This window comes from Bos javanicus, chromosome 29 (assembly GCF_032452875.1).
Source record: "Bos javanicus breed banteng chromosome 29, ARS-OSU_banteng_1.0, whole genome shotgun sequence".
NCBI lineage: Eukaryota > Metazoa > Chordata > Mammalia > Artiodactyla > Bovidae > Bos > Bos javanicus.
The window spans coordinates 39,327,003-39,353,259 of record NC_083896.1 but is presented as its reverse complement, the minus strand read 5'-3'; the positions used below and the strand labels follow the sequence as shown (position 1 = coordinate 39,353,259).

At 41.5% G+C, this 26,257-nt stretch overlaps 1 pseudogene; it reads left to right on the top strand.

The window, feature by feature from the left end:
- The window catches only part of LOC133241714 (pregnancy-associated glycoprotein 1-like), a 37,696-nt pseudogene extending 27,105 nt beyond the window's left edge, over positions 1-10,591 (top strand).
- The last annotated feature ends 15,666 nt before the right edge of the window (positions 10,592-26,257 follow it).

The following is a 26,257-nucleotide window of genomic DNA, read 5'->3' as shown; positions in this document are numbered from 1 at the left end:
CTAATTGGTATCTATAGGACATTTCACCCCAAAACAATGAATTTCACCTTTTTTGCAGGTGCACATGGAACCTTCTCCAGGATAGATCACATCCTGGGTCATAAATCTAGCCTTGGCAAATTTAGAATAATTGAAATAATCCCAAGTATCTTTTCTGGCCACAATGCAGTAAGATTAGATGTCAATTACAGGAGAAAAACTATTAAAAATTTCAACATATGGAGGCTGAACAACATCCGGATGAATAACCAACAATTCAGAGAAAAAATAAAAAAGGAAATAAAAAAATGCATAGAAAGGAATACAAATGAAAACACAACAACCCCAAAACTATGGGACACTGTAAAAGCAGGGTTAAGGGGAAGGTTCATAGCAATACAGGCTTACCTCATGAAACAAGAAAAAATTCAAGTAAATAACATAAATCTACACCTAAAGCGCCTAGAAAAGGAAGAAATGAAGAACCCCAGGGTTAGTAGAAGGAAAGAAAACTTAAAAATTAGGGCATAGATAAATGTAGAAGAAACAAAGGAGACCATAAGAAAAATCAACAAAGTCAAAAGCTGGTTCTTTAAGAGGATAAATAAAATTGACAAACCATTAGACAGACTCATCAATAAACAAAGGGAGAAGAATCGAATCAACAAAATTAGAAATGAAAATGGAGAGATCACAACAGACAACACAGAAATACAAAGGATCATAAGAGACTTCTATCAGCAACTATACAACTATCAGCAACAATAAAATAGACAACTTGAAGAAATGGACAAATTCTTAGAAAAGTATAACTTTCCAAAACTGAATCAGGAAGAAATAGAACAGCTTAACAGACCCAGCACAGAAACTGAAACTGTAATCAGAAATCTTTCAGCAAACAAAAGCCCAGGACAATTCACAGCTGAATTCTACCAAATATTTATAGAAGAGCTAACACTTATCCTACTTAAACTCGTCCAGAAAATTGCAGATGAAAAAAAACTGCCAAACTCATTCTGTGAGGCCACCATCACCCTAATACAAAACCAGACAAAGATGCCATATATAGGCCAATATCACTGATGAACATAGATGCAAAAATCCTTAACAAAGTTCTAGCAAACAGAATCCTACAACATATTAAAAAGATCATACATCATGACCAAGTGGCCTTTATCTCAGGGATGCAAGGATTCTTCAATATTCACAAATCAATCAATGTAATACACCACATTAACAAACTGAAAGATAAGAACCATATGATTATCTCAATAGATGCAGAGAAAGCCTTTTTAAAAATTCAACAACCATTTATGATAAAACCCTCCAGAAAGCAGGACTAGAAGGAACATACCTCAACATAATCAAAACTATATATGACAAACCCACAGCAAACATTATTCTCAATGGTGAAACATTGAAAGCATTTTCCCTAAGTCAGGAATAAGACAAGGGTGCCCCCTCTCATCATTACTATTCAACATAGTTTTAGAAGTTTTGGCCACAGCAATCAGAGCAGAAAAATAAATAAAAGGAATCCAGACTGGAAAAGAAGAAGTAAAATTCTCACTGTTTGCAGATGACATGATCCTCTACATAGAAAACCCTAAAGACTCCATCAGAAAATTACTAGAGCTAATCAATGCATATAGTAAAGTTGCAGGATATAAAATCAACACACAGAAATCCCTTTCATTCCTATACACAAATAATGAGAAAATAGAAAAGAAATTGAGGAAACAATTCCATTCACCATTGCAATGAAAAGAATAAAATACATAGGAATATATCTATCTAAAAAACAGAAGCTGTATATATAGAAAACTATAAAACAATGGTGAAAGAAATCAAAGAGCACACTAATAGATGGAGAAATATACTGTGTTCATGGATCAGAAGAATCAATATAGTGAAAATGAGTATTCTACCCAAAGCAATCTATAGATTTCATGCAATCCCTATCAAGCTACCAATGGTATTTTTCACAGAACTAGAACAAATAATTTCAAAATTTGTATGGAAATACAAAAACCTCGAAGAGCCAAAGCAATCTTGAGAAAGAAGAATGGAACTGGAGGAATTAACCTGCCTGAATTCAGACTCTACCACAAAGCTACAGTCATCAAGACATTATGGTACTGGAATAAAGAAAGAAATATATCAGTGAAACAAAATAGAAAGGCAAGAGATAAATCCACTCACCTATGGACACCTTTATCATTGACAAAGGAGGCAGGAATACACAATGGAGTAAAGTCAATCTTTTTAACAAGTGTTGCTGGGAAAACTGGTCAACCACTTGTAAAACTGAGACTACAACACATTCTAACACCATACACAAAAATAAACTCAAAATGGATTAAAGATCCAAACATAAGACCAGAAACTGTAAAACTCCTATAGGAAAACATAGGCAAAACACTCTCCGACATAAATCACAGCAGGATCCTCTATGACCCAACTCCCAGAGTATTGGAAATAAAACAAAAAGAAACAAATGGGACCTAATTAAACTTAAAAGCTTTTGCATAATGAAGGAAACTATAAGCAAGGTGAAAAGACAGCCTTCAGATTGGGAGAAAATAATAGTAAATGAAGCAATTGACAAAGAATTAATCTCAAAAATATACAAGCAACTCCTGCAGCTCAATTCCAGAAAAATAAACTATCCAATTAAAAAATGGGCCAAAGAACTAAACAGACATTTCTCCAAAGAAGACATACAGATGGCTAACAAACACATGAAAAGTTGGTCAACATGGCTCATTATCAGAGAAATGCAAACCAAAAACACAGTGAGGTACCATTTCATGCCAGTCAGAATGGCTGCTGTCCAAAACTCTACAAACAATAAATGCTGGAGAGGGTGTGGAGAAAAGGGAACCCTCTTACACTGTTGGGGGGAATGCACACTAGTACAGCCACAATGGAGAACAGTGTGGAGATTCCTTAAAAAACTGGAACTACAACTGCCATATGACCCAACAATCCCACTGCTGGGCATACACACTGAGGAAACCAGAATTGAAAGAGACTCGTGTATCCCAATGTTCATTGCAGCAATGTTTATAATATCCAGGACATGAAAGCAACTTAGATGACCATCAGCAGATGAATGGATAAGAAAGCTGTAGTACATACACACAATGGAATCTTCAGTTCCGTTCAGCCACTCAGTCGTGTCTGACTCTTTGTGACCCCATGAATCACAGCATGCCAGGCCTCCCTGTCCATCACCAGCTCCCAGAGTTCACTCAGAATCACCTCCATCGAGTCAGTGATGCCATCCAGACATCTCATCCTCTGTCCCCTTCTCCTCCTGCCCCCAGTCCCTCCCAGAATCAGAATCTTTTCCAATAAGTTAACTCTTCACATGAGGTGAGGTGGATAAAGTACTGGAGTTTCAGCTTTAGCATCATTCCTTCCAAAGAAATCCCAGGACTGATCTCCTTTAGGATGGACTAGTTGGATTTCCTTGCAGTCCAAGGGATGCTCAAGAGTCTTCTCCAACACCACAGTTCAAAAGCATCAATTCTTTAGCTCTCAGCCTTCTTCACAGTCCAACCCTCACATCCATACATGACCACTGGAAAAAACCATAGCCTTGACTAGACAGACCTTTGTTGGCAAAGTAATGTCTCTGCTTTTGAATATGCTATCTAGGTTGGTCATAACTTTTCTTCCAAGGAGTAAGCCTCTTTTAATTTCATGGCTGCAGTCACCATCTGCAGTGATTTTGGAGCCCCGTAAATGAAGTCTGACACTGTTTCTAATGTTTCCCCATCTATTTCCCGTGAAGTGATAGGACCAGATGCCATGATCTTCGTTTTCTGAATGTTGAGCTTTACGCCAACTTTTTCACTCTCCACTTTCAATTTCATCAAGAGGCTTTTTAGTTCCTCTTCACATTCTGCCATAAGGGTGGTGTCACTGCATATCTGAGGTTATGGATATTTCTCCTGGCCATCTTGATTCCAGCTGTGCTTCTTCCAGCCCAGCGTTTCTCATGATGTACTCTGCATAGAAGTTAAATAAGCAGGGTGAAAACATATAGACTTTATGTACTCCTTTTCCTATTTAGAAACAGTCTGTTGTTCCATGTCCAGTTCTAACTGTTGCTTCTGGACTTGCATATAGGTTTCTCAAGAGGCAGGTCAGGTGATCTGGTATTCCCATCTCTTTCAAAATTTTCCACAGTTTATTGTGATCCATAGAGTCAAAGGCTTTGACATAGTCAATAAAGAAGAAATAGATTTTTTTCTGGAATTCTCTTGCTTTTTCCATGATCCAGCAGATGTTGGCAATTTGATCTCTGGTTTCTCTGCCTTTTCTAAAACCAGCTTGAAGATCTGGAAGTTCATGGTTCACGTATTGCTGAAGCCTGGCTTGGAGAATTTTGAACATTACTTTACTAGCGTGTGAGATGAGTGCAATTGTGCAGTAGTTGGAGCATTCTTTGGCATTACCTTTATTTGAGATTGGAATGAAAATGAACATTTTCCAGTCCTCTGGCCACTGCTGAGTTTTCCAAATTTGCTAGCATATTGAGTACAGCACTTGCACAGCATCATCTTTCAGGATTTGAAATAGCTCAACTGGAATTCCATCACTTCCACTAGCTTTGTTCATAGTGATGCTTCCTAAGACCCACTTGACTTTACATTCCAGGATGTCTGGCTCTAGGTCAGTGATCACACCATCGTGATTATCTGGGTCATGAAGATCCTTTTTGTACAGTTCTTCTGTGTATCCTTGCCACCTCTTCTTAATATCTTCTGCTTCTCTTAGGTCCATGCCATTTCTGTCCTTTATAGAGTCCATCTTTGCATGAAATATTCGCTTGGTATCTCTAATTTTCTTGAAGAGATCTCTAGTCTTTCCCATTCTGTTGTTTGCCTCTATTTCTTTGCATTGATCGCTGAGGAAGGCTTTCTTATCTCTTCTTGCTATTCTTTGGAACTCTGCATTCAGATGCTTATATCTTTCCTTTTCTCCTTTGCTTTTCACTTCTCTTCTTTTCACAGGTATCTGTAAGGCATCCTCAGACAGCCATTTTGCTTTTTTGCATTTCTTTTCCATGGGGATGGTCTTGATCCTTGTCTCCTGTTCGATGTCAAGAACCTCCATCCATAATTCATCAGGCACTCTGTCTATCAGATCTAGTCCCTTAAATCTATTTCTCACTTCCACTGTATAATCATAAGGGATTTGATTTAGGTCATACTTGAATGGTCTAGTGGTTTTCCCTACTTTCTTCAATTTAAGTCTGAATTTGGCAATAAGGAGTTCCTTATCTGAGCCACAGTCAGGTCCTTGTCTTGTTTTTGTTGACTGTGTAGAGCTTCTCCATCTTTGGCTGCAAAGATATAATCAATCTGATTTCAGTGTTGACCATCTAGTGATGTCCATGTGTATAGTCTTCTCTTGTGTTGTTGGAAGATGGTGTTTTATATGACCAGTGCATTTTTCTTGGCAATACTCTATTAGTCTTTGCCCTGCTTCATTCTGTATTCCAAGGCCAAATTGCCTGTTACTCCAGGTGTTTCTTGACCTCCTGCTTTTGCATTCCAGTCCCTATAATGAAAAGGATATCTTTTTTGGTTGTTAGTTCTCAAAGGTCTTGTAGGTCTTCACAGAACCATTCAACTTCAGCTTCTTCAGCATTACTGGTTGGGGCATAGACTTGGATTACTGTGATATTGGATGGTTTGCCTTGGAAACGAACAGAGATCATTCTGTCGTTTTTGAGATTGTATCCAAGTACTGCATTTCGGACTCTTTTGTTGATCATGATGGCTACTCCATTTCTTCTGATGGATTCCTGCCCACAGTAGTAGATATAATGGTCATATGAGTTAAATTCATCCATTCCAGTCCATTTTAGTTGCTGGTTCCTAGCATGTTGACGTTCACTCTTGCCATCTCCTGTTTGACCACTTCCAATTTGCCTTGATTCATGGATCTGACATTCCAGATTCCTATGCATAATTTCTCTTTACAGCATTGGACTTTGCTTTAATCACCAGTCACATCCACAGCTGGGTATTGTTTTTGCTTTGGCTCCATCCCTTCATTCTTTCTGGAGTTATTTCTCCTCTGATCTCCAGTAGCCTATTGGGCACATACTAACCTGGGGAGTTCCTCTTTCAGTATCCTATCATTTTGTCTTTTCATACCGTTTATGGGGTTCTCAAGGCAAGAATACTGAAGTGGTTTGCCATTCCCTTCCCCAGGGGAGCACATTCTGTCAGATCTCTCCACCATGACCCGCACATCTTGGGTTGCCCCACGGGCATGGCTTAGTTTCACTGAGTTAGACAAGGCTGTGGTCCTAGTGTGATTAGATTGACTAGTTTTCTGTGAGTATGGTTTCAGTGTGTTTGCCCTCTGATGCCCTCTTGCAACACCTACCGTCTAACTTGGGTTTCTCTTACCTTGGGCGTGGGATATCTCTTCATGGCTGCTCCAGCAAAGAGCAGACATTGCTCCTTACCTTGGACGAGGGGTATCTCCTCACCGCTGCCCTTCCTGACCTTCAACGTGGGATAGCTCCTCTAGGCCCTCCTGTGCTGGTGCAGCCACAGCTTCTTGGACGTGGGGTTCGTCCTCCCAGCCATCGCCCCTGGCCTCGGGCGTGGGGACGTGGGGTAGCTCCCCCACCTGCCACCCCTGACCTCGGATGCTGGGTATCTCCTCTCGGCTGCCCCCCCTGACCTCGGATGCAGGGTAGCTCTTCTCAGCCATTCCTGCACCGTCGCAGTCTGGTACTCTCGGACGCTGCCCCTGACCTCAGACGTGGGGTAACTCCTCTTGGCCGTGCTTAGTGCGCCGGTCGCAGCCGCCTGTGATTAGCACGCCAGTCGCAGATGCTTCGGTCGTGTCTGACTCTGTGTGACCCCATAGACGGCAGCCACCAGACTCCCCCGTCCCTGAGATTCTCCAGGCAAGAACACTGGGGTGGGTTGCCATTTTCTTCTCCAGTGCATGAAAGTGAAAAGTGAGAGTGAATTCGCTCAGTAGTGTCCGACTCCTAGCTACCCCATGGACGGCAGCCTCCCGGGCTCCTCCGTCCATGGGATTTGCCAGGCAAGAGTACTGGAGTGGGTTGCCATTGCCTTCTTACACAGAGACACATAAAAACATGCATAGCTAGTCAGAGACACACAAGCACACACAGACACACACAAACACACATACAAACAAACACACAAGCACATAGATACACAAGCAACCCATGCGTTCATAATCCCCAGGCCTTCTGATCAGCTCTCTGACTAGGGTCCTAAAAGGGTCCGGAGAGGTCTGTGCAGCTGGGAGAGGGCTTCACTCACTGCCCTGTGAGGCGTGGATCATGGTTAGAGGATTCTACAGTGTGGTGAACAGAGAATCAGGGAGAATTTCTCCATCCTGAACAGAGGTATAAGATGACCAACTGTCCGGGGCTACCTGGGACCAAGGAAGTTCTCAGTACAGATAAATGTCAGTTTAAAAACAGGCAAAGTCCTGAGCAAATCGTGAGAACTGGTCTCCTAAGGGAGCAACTACTGAGAAGTGTATAGAGATTTGCTGGAGTCTTAAGATGTGAAAGCAACTAATAAAAAAAGACACATCAAGTTCATGGGCACACAGTGGGGCAGGGGCTATAACAGAGAATCAGGAAGGTGGAATCCAGGAGTGGCCTGAGGACAAGAGGCATAATTGATAGAATTCTGTGTAATACCCTCAGACAAAAGCTGACCCGTCGTTTGGAGTTTCTGTGGGCTAGTCATGTATTTCCTGGCCGGGGTCTCAGGGTCTGAGCTGGTTGTAGGAGCAGTGCTGGCAGACACCCTCTCCCAGAGGAGGCCCTCTCTCCCACCACTATGAGAATCAGCTGCCCTCGTGAATCTCCATCTTCACCCTGCGATTAACCCATTATGTGTTCCCAATCAGATACAGCTCTATGGATGTTTCTCATTCATTATTCTCACAGTCTTCATTCACTCACTATACAGACAAGCATTGGGAATCCACTGTGTGCCAGGCACTTTAAGGAAGCAATGAGGTAAAACTTGCCCTAACATTAAGAAGGCAGATGCACAGGAAATGAGACACACACATAGTGAATTGTGACTTTGGTACATGCTAGACATGAGGAAGTGTCTACAGAGACTGTCAAGAAAGGAGACTGATAAACAGCAGGGGAAAGACTTCCCTGAAACCATGACAATTAGCTGAAATCTGGAAGATGAGAAGAAATTTGCTAGTCAAAGGGGAGGGGCCTCCTCTAGGAAGGAAGACCAGCTTGTGTCAAGGTGCAAAAAAGCCTGGTGTATTCAAGTACTGCATTCAAGAATGTCAAGGAAGGTGCCGTGTCACAAGCAAAGGAAAAGAGGGCAAGAGACAAAGGGCTGTTTAGAAGACAGTCAGGAAAGGGCAAGCTCTAGGGAGACTCAGAGTGACCTTGATCCTTCTCAGTCACACTGTCTCTCAGCATCTCCATGAAAAGAAAGGTTATTGCTTGTTCTGGTGGCTGTGAGCCCTTCGTGGATACTGAGACATCACTGACCTTTGGCCCAAGAAGACTGGTCAATAACATCCAGAAACTCATTGGTGCCACGCCAAGGGATTCCGAGGTGAAGGGTCATGCCCCAGGGTCACTCCCAGTCTCCATACACAAGAAGGATCTCCAGTGCCAACCTCTCTCTCTCTCTGTCTCTAATAGCACTGTTTCATGTTTTATGGTCAGTACCCTGCCCTCTATTATCTTCACGATTAATGGTATCAACTACCCAGTCCCAGCTCAAGCTTACATCCTCAAGGTGAGGAGAGGACCCTGAGGCGTGGTTCTCAAATAGGAACTTGCAGAACCCTTGGGCTGCTACGTGGAAGAGGGTGCCCTCTGCAGGCCATCTCACACTATTGCAGATGCTGCTGAGCCCTGGGGCTGGCCAGACTCTGACAATAGGAACCACTTGAGAGTAAAGAGCCATCTGGGACACTGATCATCTTGAAATAAATGTGGAGACACCACACGATGCTGACATGGTGGGAATCAATAGGAGATGGGATCACTCAGTTCCTCATTGTTCAAAGAGCTTCAGTTCAATCTGAACCCTCAGATGGATGAACACTGGAGGTCAGCTCTAGCAGTCTTTGAAATAAGTCATGTGACAAGGAGAATGGCTGGGGATACTCCCAGTGTGCTGTCCCACTATAGGGATTAACAGTCTCCCTTCCCTTCTCGCAGTTTTCCTGGTTTGGATGATAAATTACACAGTCACTCTCATTCTCGGATGCATCTTCCCCTAGCTCTGGCTGGGTGCCCCCTTTATGAGTTAGGATACCTGACCCCTCTGTGGGAAGGCTGGATGCTAATGTAAATAAAGTGTACACAGTGATTGTTCAGCCCCAGCATAGGGTGGAGAATTCATGTCAGCTATCTAGGGGAGTTCAGAGCTGGCCGATGGGCTCAAAGAAGACTTTGAGGAAGGGAGGGAATTTCAGGAATTCTAAAACTGTAAACTCATGGAGCCATATGGAGGGTCGCTTGGTTCTGGGCAAAACTGCACTGGATTCCATGCAAATGGCATCCCAAGGTGCTCTGCACTGGGGCACTGGGGACTTACTCAGGGTGATGAGGGCTACGGACTGTCCGGTGGGGTTGGAAAACCAGAGTACATTACCCAACCAAGCCTGGAGTGGCCAAAGAGGGTGAGTGTGGGCCAAAGGAGGCTTCCCAGAATTTCTAAGTTAAATCTTCAACAATGTGTTGTGGGCACTGTTCTATTTAAGATGGATAACCAACAAAGGGCTACTGTGTAGAACAGGGAACTCCAGTTAATTATATGACAACCCAGACGGGAGGGGTATTTTTGCAACCAGGATACATGGATGTATATGGTTGAGTACGTTTACTGTTCCCCTGAAATTCAGAATATTGTTAATCAGCTATACTCCAATACAAAATAGAGTTTTTTAATTAAGTACAAATTGTGGGGATGCAGGAGGAGAACCAGAATTCTCTGCAGGGAAACCAAGGAGCAGGAGTCAGAAGGAAATAAATAGGGAGAGAGTACAACTATGGACACTCTTTTTCTTTTCTAAAATGTTTATTGAAGTGTGGCTAATCTTCAGGGTTGCGTTAAGATCTGCTGCACAGCAATGTGTCTCAGTTATACGCATACAGAAATATATATTCTTTTTCTTATACTTTTTCATGTGGTTTATCACTGGATATTTAATATATTTCTTTATGCTCTACAGTAAGACTTTGTGGTTTATCATTCCTCTGTATCCACAACTCCCAGTCCTCCTCTCCCCCACACCCTTCCTCATGGCAACCACATATCTTGGCCCCTTCAGTTGTGGATGAACTCTCATATCCCCTGCTAAGGAGAAAATCCCTTGATACTTACCAAAAGAGGAAATAAAACCAAGAATTGTGCTTGGTCTGGATGTTTTTGGGAGTCGCACGTAAGGGCTTAGGCTGACTGGTGTGTGTCTCTGACTCCCCCAGGATTCTAGAGGCCACTGCTATACCACCTTTATAGAGAACACAGTGAAGACATCTAGAGAGACATGGATGCTGGGTGACGACTTCCTGAGGCTGTATTTCTCAGTCCTGAATTGAGGAAATGACAGGATTGGCCTGGCACAGGCAGTATAAATGCTTGGAGTGGTTCAGGAATCGGTAAGGCCGCTCCAAGCAAACACTAAATCACACTTCGGGTACTCCTGCCCAGGATGCTGGTGAACTGTATTTTGTGGTCTGAACACCCTATTTTCAATAAAGAATAAAATGTTTTACTTGTAATGGTGCTGAAACAAATAGGTGCCTCTGTTTGTGTCTGGGAGGTGTACAATGTTTGGGAAGGATCTAGAACCAAGTCTGAATCACAGTTGAGAGGAGCCCACTTCCAACTGGCTTCCAGGAAATGGGAGACTCATTTAAATGATTCTGGGAATCCAGGACACAAGAATCAGAGCAAATACAAAGATCTCAGTGACTGGACCCAAGAAATCTGAAGTCATCAGGTCTCTATTCCACACCCTCACACTTTCATTCCCTCTTCTTTGATGGTCTTAGCCTGACAACTTTCTTCCTTAAGGCTTCTACACCTAGTGAGGGAGTCCAAGCTACCTGCCCTAGGGTTTTATATCCTGAAGGCTTCTCCAATAAGGAAAGAAAAGATTGAAGACATCAGAGTTCAAGGGTGTTCTCTGAATGACCCACCTCAGATCATGTGTACAATCCTAGATCAGCCATCCTGGCAGGGCCATGCTGTCCTATGATTGGCTTTACATGGTCGTGTGGCCCTGACCCAGCAGCACACATGATTGTCAGTTTCTTCCAGAACTACATGACTGAAGCTGGGGAGAGGCAGCCCCAAGGATAGTGACTGGGAGATGGTCTAGGCCATGGAAGAGTTTGTGATGACCCACAAACTCCACCACCTCCTCATTCAGAGGAATTATGAGGGGTAATGAAATAGACTGTCTTCATCCCATCTCAAATGATCTTATCACTGGGCTTGTCCTCCAGGGGAGTTTGGGTGAGGTACTTCATGCAGAGCTGGTTCCATCTTGTTTCCACACCCCTGTCACCAGCTCTCTGCCACGTATGCCTGCTCTGTCCTTTCCAGTCCTACTTGGTAACTGGTGGCCCCAGTGGACCCCTGAGACACCCCCCTTCTCCAGGGCCTAGAATGCCCCTTGCTTGGCCTCCAGTGCTGCTGGGGAGAATGCAACGCCTGTATCAGGAGACTCAGGGTACTCAGAGCCTTCAGTCTTTCTGAGTTTCTCCATGGGTGGGGATACAAACTGTTTGCTTGGAGCTGCCATGATCAGGCACTTTTGCAGTGGAACCATCCGTTCTTTCCACCTGGAGGCCCTCAGTAGATGCCTCAGCTGAGACAGCAGGGGTCAGTAGTTAATTTCCTTTCAGATTGACTGGTTTGATCTCCTTGTTGTATAAGGGACTCTCAAGAATCTTCTCAAGCACCACAGTTCAAAAGCTCAGTGCTTTAGCATTCACTGTTTCTTACAGATATCATGCCTGTACCTGATTTCTGGAAAAATCATAGCTTTGACACTACAGACCTCTGTAGCAAAGTGAGTCTCTGCTTTTTAATACGCTGTGCAGGTTTTTCATAGCCTTTATTCCTTCCAAGCAGCAAGTGTCTTTTAATTTTGTGGCTGCAGTCAAGGTCCATAGTGATTTTGGAGCTCAAGAAAATAAAATCTGCCACTTTTTCCACTTTTCCCTCATCTATATGCTATGAAGTGATGGGACTGGATGTCATGAATGTTGACAATCTTTTTGTGAATAGTTTTTTGAATATTGAGTTTAAGGTAGTTTTTCATCTCCTCTTCTCATTGAGAGGCTCTTTAGCTCTTTTTTGTTTTCTGCTATTAAGGTAGTATTATCTTCGTATCTGTGGATATTGATACTTCTCCCAGCAATCTTGATTCTAGCTTGGCATTTATCCAGACCAGCATATTGAAAGATGTATCCTACATATAAGTTAAATAAGCAGAGTGACAATGTATACCTTGTCATTCTCCTTTCCCAATTTTAAATCTTTCAGTTGTTCCATGTCTGATTCTATCTGCTGCTTTTTGACCTACATACAGACTTGTTAGGAAAAAGGTAAGTTGATCTGGTACTCCCATTCCTTAAGAATTTTCCACAGTTTGTTGTGGTCCACACAGTGAAAGTCTTTAGCATAGTCAGTGAAGCAGATGGAAATGTTTTTTTCTGAGATTCCTTTGCTTTCTTTATGATCCAATGGATGTTGGCAATTTGATATCTGCTTCCTCAAACCAGTTTGTATATCTGGAAATTCTCAGTTCATGAACTGTTGAAACTTAGCTTGAAGGAATTTAAACATTACCTTGCTAGCAAGTGAGATGAGCACAATGGCATGATAGGTTGAACATTCTTTGGAATTGCCTTTCGTTTGGACTAGAATGAATATTGACATTTTCCAGCACTGTGGGCACTGCAGAGCTTTCCAAATTTGCTGACATATTGAATGCAGCACTTTGACAGCCTCATTCTTTAGGATTTTTAAACCGCTCAGCTGTAATTCCATCACCTTCCCTAGCTTTTCTTGTAGTGATGCTTTCTAAAGCCCACTTGACTTCATACTCCAGCATATCCGGCTTTATGTGAGTGACCTCAGCATCATACCTATCCCGGTCGTTATGACCATTTTTGTATAGTTCTTCCATGCATTCTTGTCACCTCTTCTTAATCTCATCTGCTTCTGTTAGGTCTTTGACTTTTCTCTCCTTTATCGTGCCCATCTTTGCATGAAGTGTTCTTCTTGTATCTCCACTTTTCTTGAAGAGATCTATACTCTTTACAATTCTGTTCTTTTCCTCTAATTCTTGCACTATTCACTTATGAGGTCTTTCTTATCTCTCCTTGCTATTCTCTGGAAGTCTGCATTCAATTGGGTATATCTTTCCCATTCTCCTTTGTCTTTCACTTCTCTTATTTTCTCAGCTGTTTTTAAGGCCTCCTCAGGCAACCACGTTGCCTTGTCACATTTGTTTTTCTTGAAGATGGTTTTGATGACCACCTCCCATACAATGTTACAAACCTCCATCCATAGTTCTTCAGGCTAACAGACCTAATTCCTTGAATCTACTTTTCATCTCCACTATATAATCATAAGGGATTTGATTTAGGTCGTAGCTGAATATTCTAGTGGTTTTCCTTACTTTCTTCAATTTAAACGTGAATATTGTTTTCTTCTGCCTAAGCATTGCTTCCAGATCACCACCCACCACTCCCAATGGGCCTGGAGCAAAAACACACAATTTGAGGACTGTTACCCTGGGTTTGTGCTTGGCTTTTCACATGCTTAGCTGTGTGAGCTTGACCAAGTGTCTTAACCTCAGTTTTCTCATCTGAAAAATGGGCACCATGATGACAATTCCACTTTCTAGATTGCGTGTGTGCCTGCAAAGAGCAAGTAGCCCTGAGAGGTCTTTCTGGGTTCCTGAGTCTGGAACAAATATGAATTATTCTGCCACCTTGGGAGAAGGAAATCTGTTTAGAGGTTATGGCTGCCATTCCCAAGGCTAAATATTGATTCAAGCCAAATGACATCTATTTCTGAACACTGGCCCAGAAATCTGAGTGGATGCTTCTGTTTTCTGGGCTCTCAGAAGCAGTAATGATTACTGGCTCAGATTATTCCCTTCCTCAGCCTTACCAGTCAGCCTTTCCTTGTCAACTACTTCTCCCCTGAAATCACACTGCAAAGAAAATTGTACAGGTTCTTGGCCTCTAGTCAAGTTTCCTACATCTCCAGCTTAGCAACAAGTAGCTGTTATGGGTACTTGTCATAGCAACAACTATGGCAACCTGTATGTTTCAATCTCAGCCCGTTAAATGAATCTTTCTCCATTTGGCCCCTCATGTTTAAATTACCTATAGTTGCCTTAGTAACCTTCCTATGCTTGCTATTCAATGTCGAAATATGTCTGGACCTCATCTAGTTTTCTTTCCCAAGCATAATTCCAACCATGCAATTAAGTAACCATATATTTAGTCATCGAACTACCTACAAGAATTGACAAAAGCCAACCACCCATCATGCATTTCTTGCTTGCCCCAAAACACCATTGAAATGATCTGCTGAAACAATGTGATACATTGGCATGTACACTCCAGAAGGGACACTTTTTCACTGGATTTGTTTTTCACCTAGTGCAGAAAGTCTACCATAAGCCTAGCCCTCCAGTAGCTGGTCATCTAACTTTAGCAGACTCAGCCCACTCCAGATCCCTTCCACATCCCTCAGTAAAATCTAGAGAATAGACTCAGTCAAAGTTCTCACTCCTGCAGAAAACAGTTTTTTTTTTTTTTTAGAAAACAATATTTGGTAATACATTCAAAATCTTGTGCTCCTTGCCTTGGATTCAAGGACCTGCACCAGAGGATGGGAAGCCTCCCCTTCCACCTAAATCTTTCACCACTCCCACCAGAGCCACAGGCTTGACAGGACCCCAAAGACTTCTGCATGCTCTCTGATGTCCTCAGTTCAGTTAAATCTCTCAGTCATGTCCAACTCTTTGCTATATCATGGGGTGCAGCTTGCCAGGTTTCCCTGTCTATCATCAACTCCCAGAACTTGATCAAACTCATATTCATCAAGTCAGTGATGCCACCCAACAATTTCATCTTCTGTCTTCCCCTTTGCCTTTTGCCCTTAATCTTTCCCTGCATAAAGGTCTTTTCTAATGAGTCAGTTCTTTCCATAAATTGGCCAAAGTATGGAGGATGGGTTCCTGAGGTAGGGAGCAAGCAAGGAGAGTTCTACAATTGCTCCAACTCTAGAAATAGTTTCCAACACATACATGGAAGGTGTACCTAGGCAAAGACAAACAGTCTCCCCAAGAAGAGAGATTTATGACTCTATTTAGTTAGAGTTCACAGGAGAGAGATACATACAGAAAACTGTGGGAGGTACAGGTGATGCCCTTCAAGTTTTTAGCAGAGAGCTGATAGTACTGGTCTGAATTATAGGGAACAATCATTGAGTCTCAAATTGCACCAAGTCTAATGTGTCTCCATTCATCAGCGTGGAAATTAGTCATTTTTAATATACATTTATTTATTTTAATTGGACTGCTAATTACTTTACAATATTGTATTGGTTTTGCCATACATCAACATAAATCCTCCATGGGTGTACACATGTTCCCCATCCTGAATCCCCCTCCCACCTCCCTCCCCATTCCATCCCTCTGGGTCATCCCAGTGCACCCACCCGTGCATCCTGTATCATGCATTGAACCTGGACTGGAGATTCATTTCACATATGATAATATACATGTTTCAATGCCATTCTCCCAAATCATCCCACCGTTGCTCTCTCCCACAGAGTCCAGAAGACTGTTCTATAGATCTGTGTCTCTTTTCCTGTCTCTCATACAGGCTTATTGTTACCATCTTTCTAAATTCCATATATATGTGTTAGTATACTATATTGGTGTTTTTCTGTCTTGCTTATTTCACTCTGTATAATAGGTTCCAGTTTCATCCACCTCATTAGGACTGAGTCAAATGTATTCTTTTAAATGGCTGAGTAATACTCCATTGTGTATATGTTCCAAAGCTTTCTTATCCATTCATCTGCCGATGGTCATCTAGGTTGCTACCATGTCCTGGCTATGATAAACAGTGCTGCGATGAACTTTTGCGTACATGTATCTCTTTCAGTTCTGGTTTCTTTGGTGTGTATGCCCAGCAGTGGGATTGTTGGGTCATAGTACTAAGTCAATTCAGTCGTGTCCAACTCGGTGCGACCCCACAGATGGCAGCCCACCAGGCTCCCCCATCCCTGGGATTCTCCAGGCAAGAACACTGGAGTGGGTTGCCATTTCCTTCTCCAGTGCATGAAAGTGAATTTGCTCAGTCGTGTTCGACTCTTAGCGACCCCATGGACTGTAGCCCACCAGGCTCCTCCGTCCATGGGATTTTCCAGGCAAGAGTGCTGGAGTGGGGTGCCATTGTCTTCTCCATGTTGGGTCATATGGCAGTTCAATTTCCAGTTTTTTTAAGGAATCTCCACACTGTTCTCCATAGTGGCTGTAGTAGTTTGCATTCCCACCAACAGTGTAAGAGGGTTCCATTTTCTCCACACCATCCTCTGCATTTGCTGCTTGTAGACTTTTGGATAACAGCTGTTCTGACTGGCGTGAAATGGTACCTCATTGTGGTTTTGATTTGCATTTCTCTGATAATGAGTGATGTTGAGCAACTTTTCTTGTGTTTGTTAGCCATATGTATGTCTTCTTTGGAGAAATGTCTGTTTAGTTCTTTGACCCATTTTTTGATTGGGTCGTTTACTTTTCTGGAATTGAGCTGCAGGAGTTGCTTGTTTATTTTTGAGATTTTTTTTTTTTCAGTGGCTTCATTTACTATTATTTTCTCCCATTCCGAAGGCTGTCTTTTCACCTCGCTTATAGTTTCCTTTGTTGTAAAGAAGCGTTTAATTTTAATTAGGTCCCATTTGTTTCCTTTTTGCTTTTATTTCCAATACTCTGTGAGGTGGGTCATAGAGGATCCTGTTGCGATTTATGTCAGAGAGGATTTTGTCTATGTTCTCTGCTAAGAGTTTTATAGTTTCCAGTTGTACATTTAGATCTTTAATCCATTTTGAGTTTATTTTTGTGTATGGTGTTAGAAAGTGTTCTAGTTTCATTCTTTTACAAGTGGTTGACCAGTTTTCCCAGCAACACTTGTTAAAGAGATTGTCTTTTCTCCATTGTATATTTTTGCCTCCTTTGTCAAAATAAGGTGTCCATTGATCCATAGGATTTTTGCATCTATGGTCATCAGTGATATTGGTCTGTAGTTTTCTTTGTTTGTGGTATCTTTGTCGGGTTTTGGTATTAGGGTGATGGTGGCCTCATAGACTGAGTTTGGAGGTTTACCTTCCTCTGCGATTTTCTGGAAGAGTTTAAGTAGGATAGGTGTTAGCTCTTCTCTAAATTTTTGGTAGAATTCAGCTGTGAAGCTGTGGACTTTTGTTTGCTGGAAGATTTCTGATTACAGTTTCAATTTCTGTGTTTGTGATGGGTCTGTTAAGCTTTTCTATTTCTTCCTGGTTCAGTTTGGGAAAGTTGTACTTTTCTAAGAATTTGTCCATTTCTTCCACGTTGTCCATTTTCTTGGCATATAGTTGCTGATGGTAGTCCCTTATGATCCTTTGTATTTCTGTGTTGTCTGTTGTGATCTCTTCATTTTCATTTCTAATTTTATTTATTTGATTTTTCTCCTTTGTTTCTTGATCAGTCTGGCTAATGGTTTGTCAATTTTCTTTATCTTCTCAAAGAACCAGCTTTTGGCTTTGTTGATTTTTGCTATGGTCTCTTATGTTTGTTTTGCATTAATTTCTGCCCGAATTTTAAAGATTTCTTTCCTTCTACTAACCCTGGGGTTCTTCATTTCTTCCTTTTCTAGTTGCTTTAGGTGTAGAGTTAGGTTGTTTATTTGACTTTTTTTTCTTGTTTCTTGAGGTATGCCTGTATTGCAATGAGCCTTCCCACAGGTTTTGGGTTCTTGTGTTTTCATTTTCACTTGTTTCTACACATATTTTGATTTCTTTTTTGATTTCTTCTCTGATTTGTTGGTTATTCAGCAGCGTGTTATTTAGCCTCCCTATGTTGGATTTTTTAGTAGTTTTCCTCCTGTAATTGAGATATAATCTTACTGCATTGTGGTCAGAAAAGATGCTTGGAATGATGAAAAAAAAATTTTTTTTCTGAGTTTACCAAGGCTAGATTTATGGCCCAGGATGTGATCTATCCTGGAGAAGATTCCGTGTGCACTTGAGAAAAAGTTGAAATTCATTGTTTTGGGGTGAAATGTCCTATAGGTATCAATTAGGTCTAACCAGCCTATTGTATAATTTAATGTTTGTGTTTCCTTGTTAATTTTCTGTTTAGTTGATCTACCCATAGGTGTGAGTGGGGTATTAAAGTCTCCCACTATTATTGTGTTATTGTTAATTTCCCCCTTCATACTTGTTAGCATTTGTCTTACATATTGTGGTGCTCCTATGTTGGGTGCATTTATATTTATAATTGTCATATCTTCCTCTTGGATTGAAATTTTGATCATTATGTAATGTCCTTCTTTGTCTCTATTCATAGCCTTATTTTAAAGTCTATTTTATCTGATATGAGTATTGCTACTCCTGCTTTCTTTTGGTCTCTATTTGCATGAGATATCTTTTTCCAGCCCTTTACTTTCAGTCTGAATGTGTCCCCCCCCTTTTTTTTTTTTGAGGTCGGTCTCTTGTAGACAACATATATAGGAGTCTTGTTTTTGTATCCATTCAGCCAGTCTTTGTCTTCTGTTTGGGGCGTTCAACCCATCTACATTTAAGGTCATTATTGATAAGTATGATTTTGTTGTCATTTACTTTATCATCTTGGGTTTGAGATTATACACCCTTTCTCTGTTTCCTCTCTAGAGAATATCCTTTAGTATTTGTTGGAGATCTGGTTTGGTAGTGCTGAATTCTCTCAGCTTTTGCTTTTCTGTAAACCTTTTGATTTCTCCTACATATTTGAATGAGATCCTTGCTGGGTACAGTAATCTGGGCTTTTTTTTTTTTTTTTTTAATTTCATCACTTTAAGTATGCTTTGCCATTCCCTCTTGGCCTGAAGAGTTTCTATTGAAAGATCAGCTGTTATCCTTATGGGAATCCCCTTGTGTGCTATTTGTTATTTTTCCCTTGCAGCTTTTAATATTTGTTCTTTGTGTTTGATCTTTGTTAATTTGATTTATATGTATTTTGGGTGTTTCACCTTGGGTTTATCCTGTGTGAGACTCTCTGGGTTTCTTGGACTTGCATGATTATTTCCTTCCACAATTTAGGGAAGTTTTCAACTATTATCTCAAGTATTTTCTCATGGTCTTTCTTTTTGTCTTCTTCTTTTGGGACTCCTATGATTCGGATGTTGGGGCATTTAACATTGTCCCAGACGTCTCTGAGATTGCCCTCATATATTTTAATTCTTTTTTTTTTTTCACTCTCTGTTCCATTGATTTCTACCATTCTATCATCTACCTCAATTATCCTATCTTCTGCCTCTGTTATTCTACTCTTGGTTCCCTCCAGCATGTTTTTTAATCTTATTTATTTCCTTATTTGTTTTATATTGACTCTTTTTTATTTCTTCTAGGTCCTTGTTAAACCTTTCTTGCATCTTCTTAATCCTTGTCTCCAGGCTATTTATCTGTAATTCCTTTTTGTTTTCAAATTTTTGAATCATTTTCACTATCATTATTCAGAATTCTTTATTAGGTAGATTCCCTATCTCTTCTTCTTTTGTTTGGTTTGGTGGACATTTGTCCTGTTCCTTTGCCTTCTGGGTATTTTTCTGCCACTTCATCTTGTTTATATTGCTGTGTTGGGGTTGTCTTTCCGTATTCTGGCAGTTTGTGGAGTTCTCTTTGTTGTGATGTTTCCTCTCTGTGGGTGGTGTTTGACGGGTGGCTTGTCGAGGTTTCCTAGTTAGGGAAGCTTGTGTCAGTGTTCTGGGGGGTGGAGCTGTATTTCTTCTCTCTGAAGTGCAATGAAGTGCCCAGTAATGAGTTATGAGATTTCAATGGGTTTGGAGTGACTTTGAGCAGCCTGTATATTGAAGCTCAGGGCTATGCTTCTGTGTTGTTGGAGAATTTGTGTGGTATGTCTTGCTCTGGAACTTGTTGGCCCTTGGGTGGTACTTGATTTAAGTTTAGGTATGGAGGCGTTTGATGAGCTCCTATTGATTAATGTTCCCTGGAGTCAGGAGTTCTCTGGTGTTCTCAGGATTTGGACTTAAGCCTCTTGCCTCTGGTTTTCAGTATTATTCTTACAGTAGCCTCAAGACTTCTCCATCTATAGAGCACCAATGATAAAACATCTAGGTTAAAGATGAAAAGTTTCTCCATAGTGATGAACATCCAGAGAGGTTCACAGAGTTACATGGAGAAGAAAAGAGGGAGGAGGGAGACAGAGGTGACCAGGAGCAGAAGAGGAAGAATCAAAAGAGGAGAGAACAAGCTAGCCAGTAATCACGTCCTTATGAGCTCTCCACAGTCTGGATCCCTCAGAGATGTTTATAGAGTTACACAGAGAAGAGAAGAGGGAGGATGGAGATAGAGGTAAACAGGAGGAGAAGAGGGGGAATCAAAAGGGGATAGAGAAGCTAGCCAGTAATTACTTCCCTAAAAAAGGACCATGCCAATGCCAAGGCTGTACATTGTCACCCTGTTTATTTAACTTATATGCAGAGTACATCATGAGAAACACTGGGCTGTAAGAAGCACAATCTGGAATCAAGATTGCTGGGAGAAATATCAATAACCTCAGATATTCAGATGACACCACCCTTATGGCAGAAAGTGAAGAGGAACTAAAAAGCCTCTTGATGAAAGTGATAGAGGAGAGTGAAAAAGTTGGCTTAAAGCTCAACATTCAGAAAACGAAGATCATGGTATCTGGTCCCATAACTTCATGGGAAATAGATGGTGAAACAGTAGAAACAGTGTCAGAGTTTATTTATTTAGGCTCCAAAATCCCTGTAGATGGTGATTGCAGTCATGACATTAAAAGATGTTTACTCCTTGGAAGGAAAGTTATGACCAAAATAGATAACATATTGAAAAGCAGAGATATTATTTGGTCAACAAAGGTCCATCTATCAAGGCTATGGTTTTTACAGTGGTCATGTATGGATGTGAGAGTTGGACTGTGAGGAAAGCTGAGTGCCGAAGAATCGATGCTTTTAAACAGTGATGTTGCAGAAGACTCTTGAGAGTCCCTTGGACTGCAAGGAAATATAACCAGTCCATTTTAAAGTAGATCAGTCCTGGGTGTTCTTTGGAAGGAATGATGCTAAAGCTGAAACTCCAGTACTTTTGCCACCTCATGCGAAAAGTTGACTCACTGGAAAAGACTCTGATGCTGGGAGGGATTGGGGGCAGGAGGAGAAGGGGAAGACAGAGGATGAGATGGCTGAATAGCATCACCGACTCAATGGACATGGGTTTGAGCAAATTCCGGGAGTTGGTGATTGACAGGGAGGCCTGGCGTGCTGCAGTTCATGGGGTCTCAAAGAGTCGGACATGGCTGAGTGACTGAATGAACTGAACTAATGTGCTCTTCACAGTCTGGATCCCTCAGAAATGTTCACAGAGTTACACAGAGAAGAGAAGAGGAAGGAAGGAGACAGATGTGGCCAGGGGCATAAAGGGTGGAATCAAAAAAGAGAGACAGATCCAGCCAGTAATCAGTTCCCTAAGTGTTCTCCACAGTCTGGAACACACAAAGAGATTCACAGAGTTGGGTAGAGAAGAGAAAGGGGCAGGGAGGAGATAGAGGCGACCTGGTGGAGAAAAAGGAGATCCAAATTGGAAGAGAGCAATCAGGCCGTGCTCTCTCTCCCAAGTAAAAATGGTTACTGAAGATTGGGTTCTTAAAGGTACAAAATTGATACCAAATACCAAAAAGCAAAATTTGAAAATCTAGAGTAGAATTTGGATTCTCAAAAATACAATATTTAAGGAAAAAAAAATATATATATATGAAGTTTGCTTTAAGAAATAGGGTCTTTCCCCCCCCAAAGTAATAGCAGGTTATAAAAATGAAAATTAAAGGAGCAGTAGAGGACATAAAAATTAAAAAACAAAAATTAAATTTAAATAATGAAAATAGTAAAAAATATACCTAGGACTTTCTCTGGTGGTGTTGTGAATAGTGTGGGGTCAGTTCGCTTTCAGATAGTTCCTTCATCCAGCTTATACTTCTCAATATCTACAGTCTCCTCCCTATGTAGTCAGTGCTAACTGCAGGGTTTTAATCTATTGCACCTGTCACTTCCAGGGAGGTTCCCTCAGTTTTAGCTTCTTCTGTTTACTGGTCTCTTCAGTGTCTAATTTCTACCCTAACCCAAGGGGGTGGTGGTGGACAATTTTTTAGGCTCATTTGTTCAGTCATGCTGTGGGGAGGGAGGAACGCTGCAAACAAATATCACTGGCATGTGTGGGAGTGCTCCCAGTGTCATGGGCAAACTAGGTTTGCCCCCGCTCACGGTGTGTGTGCTTTCACAGTCTACACTGCTCAGGCTCTAGGTTGCTCTGCCAGGAACTGTCTGAGGTGAGCCCTGCGTTGCATGCACCTCCCAGGTCTAAGCCTTTCAGGTTCAGGTACTCAGGTACTCCTCAAAGGCACAGACTTGGTTGGGCCTGCGTTTTGTGCCCTTCCCAGGTCTGAGCCGATCAGTTGAACAGGTGTTTGGAGAGCACGGTCACTGTGACTTATTGCCTCTCCCTTCCCTGCCGCTCATTTTTCTGGGTGTACAACTGGCGCACCTTCTCAGGTGGATGTTGACTGTCCAGAATCCCAAGAAGTCTTGGTTAGCAGCAAACTCTGCTTGCAGTTTGGTAGATGATGCCTCTCTGGGGCTGTGATCTCCCCCTTCTGGCTCTGGCTGCCCTCGCCTCCCTGTCTCTGTCAGGGGATGGGCCTGTCCACACCTGGCTAGCTCTGCTCAGTCCTTTGCTCTGTGAGAAGGCCTGGTGGTGTCTTAGTTTATGGCTTTTTGCTGGGGTAACTATCCCAGGGCCTGGTTTGCTATTTCAAGTTAATTCCCTCAGATTGCCCTTGGGGCATTCAGGCCCAGTCCTTATTTTAAGCAATGCAGCTTGCACCTCCCTGCCAAGCCCCCTGTTGCTAGCGGCGGATGCAGGTGTCTGCGCTGCTTCTCCGCTGGGAGTTACCATGGGGCATGTAATCTGTGGGTTTAAATTATTTATTTATTTTTCCTCCCAGTTATGTTGCCCTCTGAGGTGCCAATGCTTGCCACAGACTCGCCAGTGAGAGTGTTTCCTGGTGTGTGGAAACTTCTCTCTTTTCTAAGACTCCCTTCCCATTATGGATCTTTATCCCTACCTCTTTTGTCTCTCTTTTTATCTTTTACATTTTTTCCTACCTCCTTTTGAAGACAGTGGGCTGCTTTTCTGGGTGCCTGATGTCCTCTGCCTGCATTCAGAACTTGTTTTGTGGCATTTACTCAGCGTTCAAATGTTCTTTTGATGAATTTTTTTTTGGGAAAAAAGTGGTCTCCCTGTCCTATTCCTTTGCCATCTTAGGAGTGCCCTCGAAATTACTCCTATTTTCCATGAGATCAGTAGGGCCCTGAAGACAATATTGCCTCCCTAGTGGGGAATATTAAACATGGTCTAAAGGCTGGTTTCATCTCAGCTTAAAGAACTTTACAGCAAACCTTCAAAAAATGCAGTTGTTTCCAGGAAATTAACAGTGTTTGCAAACAGTGAAAGGAATACATTAAAAAATTAAAAAAAAAATCCAGCATCCAAAGGTAAAGTGACCACATCCACAATCCAATTTAAAATTTCCGTATAAATTGTGAAAGTATTTGTCTTAGTTTCATCTCAATGTTGTAAGATAATTATATTCTGATTAAGATAAACAATTAAATTTAAAAAGAAAAAAAAATCCAGATGTGTAAAGAAGAAAGAAAATATCCATAATGAGGGAAAAATCAATTAGTAAAAATACAAGTAAAATATATATGACATAATTAGAAGGGAAGGACATTAAAATGCTTACTACATCAATAATCCTTATATTCATGAAGCTGAAGAATATTGAGTATGTTAAATAGAGACATGTAAAATAGTCATGCAAAGACTGTGGGAAAAATTAACTGTGCATCAGAGAGATTTGAAGTAATTTTAAGAGTGTTAAAATATGTGTAAATGGAATCCCACAGGAAGTGAATGGCAGGAGAAATGTAACAAGAAGAAGAAAGACACAGTAGAACAAAAAATGGGGATGACAGCAGATTAGGCAAATGAAACAGTGTTAGCCAGAGGACACTGGCACCACATCTTAAAGGCTGAGAGAAATATAATTGACTCAGAATTCTATACCCAAGAAAAGTACATATCAAAAACAAGATAAAATACTTTCTCAGACATACAACAACTACAAGACTGCATCACCACCAACAGACCTTTCATAAACGGTTCAAGTCAGAAGGAATTTAAAACGAAGTGAAAATCTGGATCTACAGGGGGAATGAACAGTTCTAAAAATGATAAACATGTAATATGTATTAAAAGGTAAATATATGGACTTCCTTGGTGGTCCAGTGGTTAAGAATCTACTTTGCAATGCAAAGCATTTGCAAATGGCAAAGGTTTGTTCCTTTGCTGGAGAACTAAGATCCCACATGCCACTGAACAACTAAGCCTGCATGTCTCAAATAGAGTTTACATGCTGCAAGTACTGAGCTTTCCCTCCTCAGATAGAGAGTCCCTACCACAAGGAAGATTCTGCATGCCACACTAGGACCCAGTACAGACAAAGAAATGATAAATAAATAATGATTTAATAATGATCATAATAATGGTATACTGGCAAATTAAAGATGAATACTATGTATCTTAAAACTATTTAAAAACAGGTACACTTAATAAAGTGACAAAGGATATAAAAGAGAATCATAAAAAACTATTCAGTCACAAAGAAGTCAGGGATAAAAAGAGACATGGAAAGAAAGAACATGGGACAAACTGAAGATAAAGAGCAAGATGATCAAAATAAGCCCAACTGGAATTAACCCCATTGGTGAAGGAAATGGCAACCCACTCCAGTATTCTTGCCTGGAGAATCCCATGGACGGAGGAGCCTGGTAGGCCACAGTCCATGGGGTCGCAAAGAGTTGGACACGACTGAACAACTTCACTCACTTTCTGAGTTAACCCCTCAGATGTGAACCTAGACTGAAGATATAACCCAGGGCCCAGATGACAGCATATCCCCATACACTGCACTGTGCAGCCAAAAACAGAGCCTGCCAGGCCCCAGGGCCCCACGTGCTTGGGGACAGAACAGCACCAGAAGATTATATAGAAGAGTAAATTAGAAGACTTCAATCATACAAAGTACATCCTCTGTTTATAAAGAAATGGCATTAGAAATCACACAGAGGAAGAATAAGGTGCTAGCATAATGCAGACCTTCCATCTTTTAGAACTCTAATTCTTCTCAGGAGGGAGCAGATACATTGACAGGACTTACATCTCTTCAATACTAGACATACTTGATATACATAGACAATACTAGACATACATGTTTGATTTTCACGGTTCAGTCTCCTCTCTCTTCTCCTCTTTTGCTCATCCTGGGCAACAGGGAATGCTCCTCTACACCACAGCTCAATCACTACACACAAATCTGGATGATATTTGCCGAATCTTTCACACAAACCAGTGAAAACTTGTTTCCTCATATTTTGCACTCTTGGCTGTTTTCAACCAACCATGGCTCTTGTCCTACCTCCTGGGATCCTGGTCCTCTGTCACTTGCAGCCATGTTCCCATCCACGGGGCCTCAAATACACCCAGTGAAATTCCTATTCAGAGTGGCCATAATACATGCAAAAGGGAAAGAACAGGCAGCTCGTTACTCTCTTCTATTGTTCCTTCACTACAAACATTCACTGAAAACCTGTGTAGCAGGTTTGTTACATACAAACGTTCAAGTTGAAAACTTTCAAACATATAAAAGTGCATTTGCATGTACCATCACATCAGTTAGTTCACAGATCTGACACACATTGTCGTGGAAACATCCAAGACAAGTTGGTGTGCATTTGTGTACTTTACTGCACAGAACGTTATGGAGTACAATAGTGCAAGACTTTTATGTCAAGCCTGCTGCTGCTAAGTCGCTTCCATCGTGTCCAACTCTG